General features: G+C 37.5%; 1 protein-coding gene across 1 annotated transcript in view; it reads left to right on the top strand.

Annotated features, from left to right (window-relative positions):
- Positions 1-5,795: 5,795 nt before the first annotated feature.
- The window catches only part of side (sidestep), a 527,768-nt gene continuing 525,223 nt past the window's right edge, over positions 5,796-8,340 (top strand). The window contains exon 1 of the mRNA XM_067761445.1: positions 5,796-6,954. The gene's annotated coding sequence lies outside the window, so the exon portion shown is untranslated. The remainder of the gene's footprint in view (positions 6,955-8,340) is intronic.

Raw genomic sequence — 8,340 nt, 5'->3', positions numbered from 1 at the left:
TAAGTGCATAACTTTATTTACACTTATGAAATTGTTGTGCAGAAAATTAGTGCTGCTAAATTCCAATGTACCAGAGAATTTACATTTTATTCTGTATACGTTCTCTGTTTATAGTCAGTTACAACTGAAATGTGTCTCTCCATTTCACCTCTACACTCTTGCCACTTCTATGCCTGAAAAGTGTGTTTCCACGATTCATCGCAACGGATTCAGCTATAGCTTATACACTATGACCAAAAGAGGTGTGTGTCTCCGCTAATATGCACAACCCATTTTGTAGCGAGTTATTTAACCACAGCCGCGAGTCTTCAATAATTGCCGCAAGATGGATATCCTAAGCATTATCTAAGTTATGATAAGCGTTTTTATACAAACAAATGTATATGTATATAAATGTAAAAAAACACGAATATTGAGTTTGAGTTGATTGGAAAAGGCGCGAAAATGAAATTTTGTCACGTATGTATATATGTAATTTACAAAATTCCGTTGATTGAGATTAGCGCAGTTCAACTCAGATTTTACTTTAGAAACGTAACTGCCGCCATACGAGGACATAAAATTACAAATATTTAATTAATGTTAGGCGTCTGTCCTGCTCAAACTAATTTTCTGGGGTAGCTTACGCAAGGTACCTTTCTTCTACTTGATAGTAATACTTCCACATTTCTGATTGGTGTGGTCACTCATAGGACCGAATATGTCAACTGCCAAAGATTAGATGCAACATCATCATCATTGAGTGGCCCTTAACCGCCTAAGCGATTTTGGCCGTTACGCAGCAGGTCAAGCCAGCTATACCTGTTTCGAGATACAAATAAATAAATACTAAGCGCAATAACCTCCGAAAAGATCGAAGTACATCTGCAGAGCACGCTTCTATAAGACCACGGCGACTGTTTCACAATAACTAACGCTAATTGAAATCACAAAGGGAGACCAAGTCTCCCTCCACCTGCCTCTCACAGCTTGGATGGAGCGTGTTCGTTCATTCGTATATCATGACTTGGATACTCGGCATTTACTTCACGGTCAGGACCATAAACCTTCCGGAGAACTTTTTTCTCGAACACTCGGAGTAAGCCGACTTCTAAAGCGTTATTTTTGTTCGTCGAGAGAGGGCTTGACTTTTCAATTGTGAATACAGTCCAAAGTAGTACTTGTAGACAAGAGTGATTCTCTTCTTGATTTCTGACATTGTTTTTGCTTTCCAAATATTCAAATCCTTAACAGTCTCCCATTTATATCCGTCAACGGTGACGTGGCTGCAAAGGTGCGAATCCGCCGATTCTTTCTAGGATGACAGCCATTGCTTCGTCTTATACTCATTTACGGCAAGACCCACTTTTTTGCTTTTGTATCAAAACCAGAGAAGTCAAAACTCATATCGCGTTTTTTAAGACCAAAAATATCTATAAATATCATATCATCATAGCATATGCCAGTAATTGTAAGCTCCTACAATTTATTGTGCCATCATGGCGTTTTTCTAGTGATAAGATTATCTCCTCCAGCATTAGGTTAAATAACAGCTCAAAAAATGACTTTAGGTCAGACGCTGGGTTGTTTGTTCAAAGCATACCTAGAAGGATCAATGTGATCATTTAAAATCGTTCCTGAGACGGTCGGTTTAGTAACGCAATGATGTTTGTTATCTAAACTTACCTTTGCTATATCCGGCAAAGGACCATCAGCATCAATAACACTTCCCAACATATTCCGGGCGTGTCTTCATCGCTGTGTGAAGAAGAAAAAATATGTACTGTACATTGCAGGAACACTACGTAACGTACACAAAAGTATATTGAATTTCGTGCAGTACAGTACATTACATGTATGTATATTTCGTATTCTACAATGGTACTGTAAATTGCACACTGTAAAATGAAGTATTTCACGTGCACGTTACGTATCGCACAGTCCTATAAAACCCAGGAAAGAAATAGTTTTAATTTTTGTAAAATTACTTGTCCAGATTCATAGAAGGACATCTTTATCGAAATTTCATATATATATACCGTTTTCATTTACTTCAAAAGCTATTTTCCTCGTTTATAGGAATTTTTTTCAGCGAAATGTACATTAACCTAGTGCTGCACACTCCTTTTCCAACTTACCCACTACTTAAACGAATTCTCTTTAATGCTTGTTTACACTCCAGAATACCGATGGTACTGGGTTCAAGTCCCGGAAAAAGAAATATCGAAAATTTAGAAAAAAGTCTTTTTTAAGCGTGGTCGGCCTCTGCAGTGATTTGGCAAACACCGTGAAAATTCATCTGCCGTACAGAGGCCGTTCGGAGTCGGCATCAAACATGTAGGTCTCGTATCGCCAACTTGTAGGACAAATTAAAGGAGCACGACGAAAATTATAAGAAGTATTGTGTGAGATTATTGCCTGAAAGACACTATAGTGATACGGTAGTCTGCAGCATCTACTTATTTCTGGATCGGCGCGGTGTATAGCAGACTCGACATCTTCCACTACTTTGTAATCGTCGGTATACACTCGTATAGCATAATCTGCCATTTCCGCATCCTTTTGCTAACTCTCTGCTCTTATTGTATATTTCGTTCACGGGTTCATGTAGTCTGTTCGGGCTATTCGCCGTATTACCTTTAAAGGTCAACTTGCAATGACACGAAAAGTCAAAAACGTTTACTAATTTAAGTTAGAGCCCAAAAACTGATAATGTGACCAATTTTGCATATATGTATGTGCATAACTTCCAAATAAAAACAGATTCACTGACAGATAGATTTTCATAATCCAGGCATACCTTCTGTACAAATAAAAATTTAAGTACACCCATTTAAGCGCCCAGCCGCATTATTTAAATTTCAATTAAGAGCTCTCTCTTTATCAACATACTTTACAATTAAGTACCTCACGTACCGTCCGTATAATACCACAGTGACCTTTAACTGTTGCCTAAACTGTTCCCATGTCCTTCTCTCACTGCTGACTTTACATTAATACATTTGTTGTTACGTTCCACAGCATGTTGCAGCAACAGCGGGCTACTTGCTTATGAGTATTGTTGCAACAACAATGTTGCTAAAAAAATAACACATAGGGCACGCACCCCGTGCCCGTGAAATATATGTGTGTATGTGTGATGACAATATTGCCTTGCCACAAACAACGAAGATTGATGCTGGTCATGTGCTCTGTGAGTAAGAAATTGAGGTAAAACAATAGAAATGGAGAAAATGAGTTTGCACCAAAAAAACACGAACACAATAAACATCGCCCCAGCACGAACACACCCTCATACTATGGTTGCCACTTTAGCTTAATTGGATCAAAAATGGTACTTATTGTTTGAGTTTGGTCGCCGGTGCCTTTCATTCTGGTTGGGTCGTGATTATGAAGGTGCATATAAGTATAATTAATGCCTGTAATGTTTATTAAAAACATCACTGATTACTTCTAAATAAGCATGGCTTTAGTAAAATAATACACCTTTTTATTTATTGATTTCGTCACTAAACTTTAGTTTCGTGACCGACGTAGTATGACGGTAGCGTGCTCCGTCCAACGCACCAAAGGCCTTTGGTTCAAGTCCCGGGCAGCACCAAGACTTCCTAAGCAGGTTTAGCCCTCAGAAGTAGTTTGGTAAACACTCTGAGTGTATTTAAAAAAAAAAATATTATGATGATAATGATATTACCTCTTGTTTTCCCTCCCCAAAAGTACATAAGTGTGCAGATGATTTGAAAATCTTCTTATGAACCACCTATATACATGTATGATGCAGGAAGCCTTCAAGCAGCTCAAATAGAGTAGCTGGTTAGTGAAAAAAAAAGTCAGCTGTATATTAATTTTAATAAGTGTTTTTACGTTACTTTTTGTAAGGCACATCCTATTATATTAATGAGTCTAGACTGATTACCCAATTTGAAATGAGAGAAAATGCAAACAATGTCAGAAAGAATGCTAGAAATAAAACCCTAGCCAACAAGTGCTACTTTGGTCTGTTGAAAATTTAGGTACGCTCTCGATGAACAAAAATCACGCTCTTCAAGTCGGTCATCAACCTGTCCAGATATGTACCAGCGAAAAGTTCTCCGGAAGGTTTACGTTGCTCTCCCTGCTGCCGACAGTAAGTAGCCAAGAGGATACAATGGAGAGATTTATATGGATATGAAGATAGTGCAGTGAATGAAAGTCCAAAGGCTACGTTGTCTAGATCATGTTATACGACGCTTCAGTTGGAACGCAGAGGTTAGGGGAGACATCCACTGATTTGGGAGAGGCAGGTGGACGAAGATATGATCTCCATTGGCGCTCCCAATCAGCGCACCTTATAGCGAAACTGGGAAATCTGGCGTGATTTGTTACAAAACATCCAAAATCGCATATGTGCTTAAGCGCCAAATCAGGAATGAATGAATTTATGAAAATAGAATAAAATATATCTGTATAAATGATTTTCAATTTAATAAACTTCTTCCACCACTTGTGTACTTCTGCACATAATCTAGATTGTCAACTTCAATTCATCTAGGTATCCGTGGAGATAACAGCTGGAGAAGCATGATGAATATAGGTTAGAATAATATATTTCTCAAAATTTATTAAAGGTTGAAGGATAACTGAAAAACCATATTGAAGGGCAAATGTTTGAAAATGTTTCTAAGGTAGAATACTTGTTGGATAATGATATTGAATATTAGTTTACGAACTAAAAATTCGAAGAATAGATAAAAAGCTTTTGGATGTTTGTTGGAATATTGGAAACAAATTATATACCATTTTCACACAGATACTTAATCGAATCACAATTCTATTTAATGAAATAATTAAGTTTCCATTTTCATACAGGTCCTTTTGCTTCATTAAACGAACATCTGTCAGCAGCCCCAAAAAATATTTCGTTTTTACAAAAAATATTTAAAAGGGAAATCAGCCGTTTCCTTCTAACTACAAATACAATCAAAATAAAATGCATGCGAAATTACCTATAGATGTTGCACCTAATCAAATATGTGCTTATTTTCGAAAAAGCCATATTTCCTTTTGCAGCAAATACAGCGAAAATAAATTTTTGATTTTTTCTTGTTTTTCTATTTTTCGTGAATTATTGAAAATAACTTTTTTTGATTGTCATTTGTTACATTGACAATAAAATTCGAAGCACCAAGCAAAGCCGACTGGATTTTTCGCTCAATTTGTATTTTCAATGGAAGACTGATTTCAATTAGGTCTTTAATGTAGAACACTTGACTAGTTATTTCATTAAGCCTCTGTGTGAAATTGGCAGTACGGAAACCTTGCCTGAAATTTAAATTGGTCTCTATTTTTTAGTTTTGGTTATTTTTCCTACAAAGTTTTGGGACAAAGAAAACATTTCATGTGGCTACCGTAGTCATAGTTATATCAAACCACACAAACACACCCATATAGCCTACTGCAACAGTATGCCGAATGCTTTTATCATTTTCATTAGTTGAGCAAAATGTTGCTGATTGCTAGCGCGCTCTTTGATGTTGCTCCCGCTGCTGATTTCGGTGTTGCTATTGCTCGTACCGTGTGCCGTGTTGCTCATGCTGCTGCTGATACTTTAACTGAATGCTGCCATTGCCATAGTCCCTATTCCACTCTGCTTGTTGCCCTTATTGTTTTCATGATTATTGTTTTTGTTTTTTGTTTTGCGTTCACTTTTCCTTCTACACATTTTGTGCGTGGTCGTACGGGCAGTTGTTTACCATGCCCTCGTGCTGTGTCGTGCTGCCGTTCCATAAACGAAACATGTGGATATCACAAGAATTATATGCTGGGAGATTCGTGCATCTCAGTTCTTGTTCGTGGTTCGTCTCGTTTACAACGTGCATATGCGTTACGGTAGCATACGGTCGCGATTTTAATTTTAAATATCTCCAAAAACAAACGGATCATTAAACGTCCGTCGCGTATATGTGTTATGTGTGGAGTGCGTGTGCAGTGCTGTGTGCTGCGGTATTAATTCGAAAGTGCAAAAATTTAGTTAAAAAATAATATCTAAAAGCATAAATATACAAAATAGTGCAAGAAATTTCTTTTAACAATATTGATCTGAGTTGCTCGACAAGCTCTATCGCAAAAAGTGTTATTTACTTTTTGTTTAAAAAAGAGTTGCAACACAAAACAAACAAACAAGCACACTTGTGCACGTGTGAAATCTTAATTTGGTGATAAAAAGAAATTGAAATGGATGTTTCACCTTACGCTAAATACTTGCGATTTCACATAAAGCCATTAAAATAAAAAATGGCCCACCGCACATCTAGTCGCAGCTCGTTCAATCAAGTTTGTGCGTGTGAATGCGTGTGTCGTGCAGCTAAATTGAAGGATCCGTGAAACGTGTGCGTGTTTTGCAAGCACCTCTAAACTTGCCCCGAGCGCTGGTGACGTTTACAGTTTTTGGGGCGGTGGCGCGGCGCGTATGTTTTCACTTTCGGTGATTGCGTGTTTGTGCTTGTGTGCGCTTGACGTTTCCGCGTAAAAATAAACACGCGCTAAAGTAGCTGAGAGCTCTACATGTTAGCTGTTGCAATATTGTATGTGTATGTGTGTATAGTGAAAAGAATTGGGCCAGTTGAAGGAAAATAAGGGACGGCCGAAATGAACAAAGAATAAAAAACACAAGCGAAAAAAATCTAAAAAATCTCGAGGCATAAAAATAAAAAAAGGGAAGGAAACAAAAAGTAAATAAAAATAACATAAAAAAAATAAAAAAAGTGAAACAAAAAATACAAAAATAAACACAACACATTAAAACGCGCACTTAGCAGTGAAACACGATTTGTTACAAAGGCGTTAAAAAACACATTAATAATAAGCTGTGACAGCGTTGACAAGTGCCTGTTTGGCTTGTCCTTTATTTGAAGCGAGCGTTAAATCAAAATTGAAATCAAAGTCAAAAAGGTAAACCAATTGCGGCTTATAAGAAACACATGAGTGCATACCCAGGTACATATTTGAAAGAAATTAAAAAGTAAAGAATATAAAGTGAAAATAGGTAGAATGTGAAACACTAAGCTTATCTTATATATAAAAAGAAAGGCTAAAATGTGTGTTAGTTGGTAGCCGGTGTTTGAAGAGATGCGCCGTTCGAATTGTTCAAACTTTCACATAAGTTTCGTATACATCACGCGGTGGTTTGTCCATAGGCTTGTTTGCGATCGACGAACAGGGTCTCGAGATATAGGCCAAAACGTGGAGCCGGGTACCCCTAGAATGTGGTTATAGAATATGGATATCAAAAGAAAGTTGTTGCAAGTCAACCTGGCAAAACTGATAAATATGCATGCGAAGCCGAAATACGAAGACATGAATTAATAATACCCACATACCTATTTACCTACATACGTCCTATTCGATTTGCACGAAATTTGGTATATAAATTTGCCTATATTAGTATTTAGACCCTTTTTCCGTGAAGTAGACCAGAGACGAACTGGGAGTGGGATTAGGGCTAGGACTGGGAATGAGACTCGAAGTGGGACTCGGAATGGGACTGGACAAAATACATACCACCCTCTGGGGCTGGCAATAAGGGATGACGAAGAATAAGAAGAACTTGAGAGAAGAGAAAAGAGAGGAGGAGACTGAGAAAGAGATAGAATGAGACGAAGATTGAGATAGATGAAGCAAAAAAGACGGAGGGAAGAGTATATAAAAATTAAGAAAAAGTGAAGAGGGGGAGGGCAGAGTTAGACGGAAAAAGCCTATTAAAACGTATGCAGATATACCAAATTTAGGGCAGAACAACGTCTGCCGGGTCTGCTAGTCCTAATACAAATATTTCTTCTGTACGTGATTGTGACTGAATTTTACCGATACTACTAGACCTATTTTAGTCATATCTTATGTGTGTGTTGATGCGGATTCAAGGTTGGTGCAATTAAACATTCTAACCTATATTTCCGGGATGTGAACCAGGTGCCGACCTATTAAAAAAAAATAATAATAATTTTCTTTGAAGACCAACCAACCTATTCCAAAAAATCTCATTTGCTGTGCGATTTGCTTGATGTGCGGTACAGGGCTCCCTCCTTGGCCAAGTTAATGTTTGAGAAACTTTTTATTCTGGAAAGTGAACCAGTTGCCGACCTATTCTAAAAAATCGTACTTATGGCGCGATTTGCTTGCATTAAGCTTAGGGATACCTCCTTGACTAGCTTGATATTTGAGAAACTTTTCTTTCCAGAAAGTGGATGGTGCGAGTTGTTTGAACTTTATTATTTGGGCAGCCTTTAGAATAGGTCAAGCTTATATGAAAGTTCGGCGATAAAAAGTGTATTTGTTTTAAGAGTGAACAAAAACGAGACTTTTAAACATTTCGTAAAATCGCGG

Source organism: Eurosta solidaginis, chromosome 1 (genome assembly GCF_040869045.1).
Source record: "Eurosta solidaginis isolate ZX-2024a chromosome 1, ASM4086904v1, whole genome shotgun sequence".
Classification (NCBI taxonomy): Eukaryota; Metazoa; Arthropoda; class Insecta; order Diptera; family Tephritidae; genus Eurosta; species Eurosta solidaginis.
The sequence above is the reverse complement of the archived record's forward strand: the minus strand, read 5'-3'. Positions and strand labels throughout refer to the sequence as shown.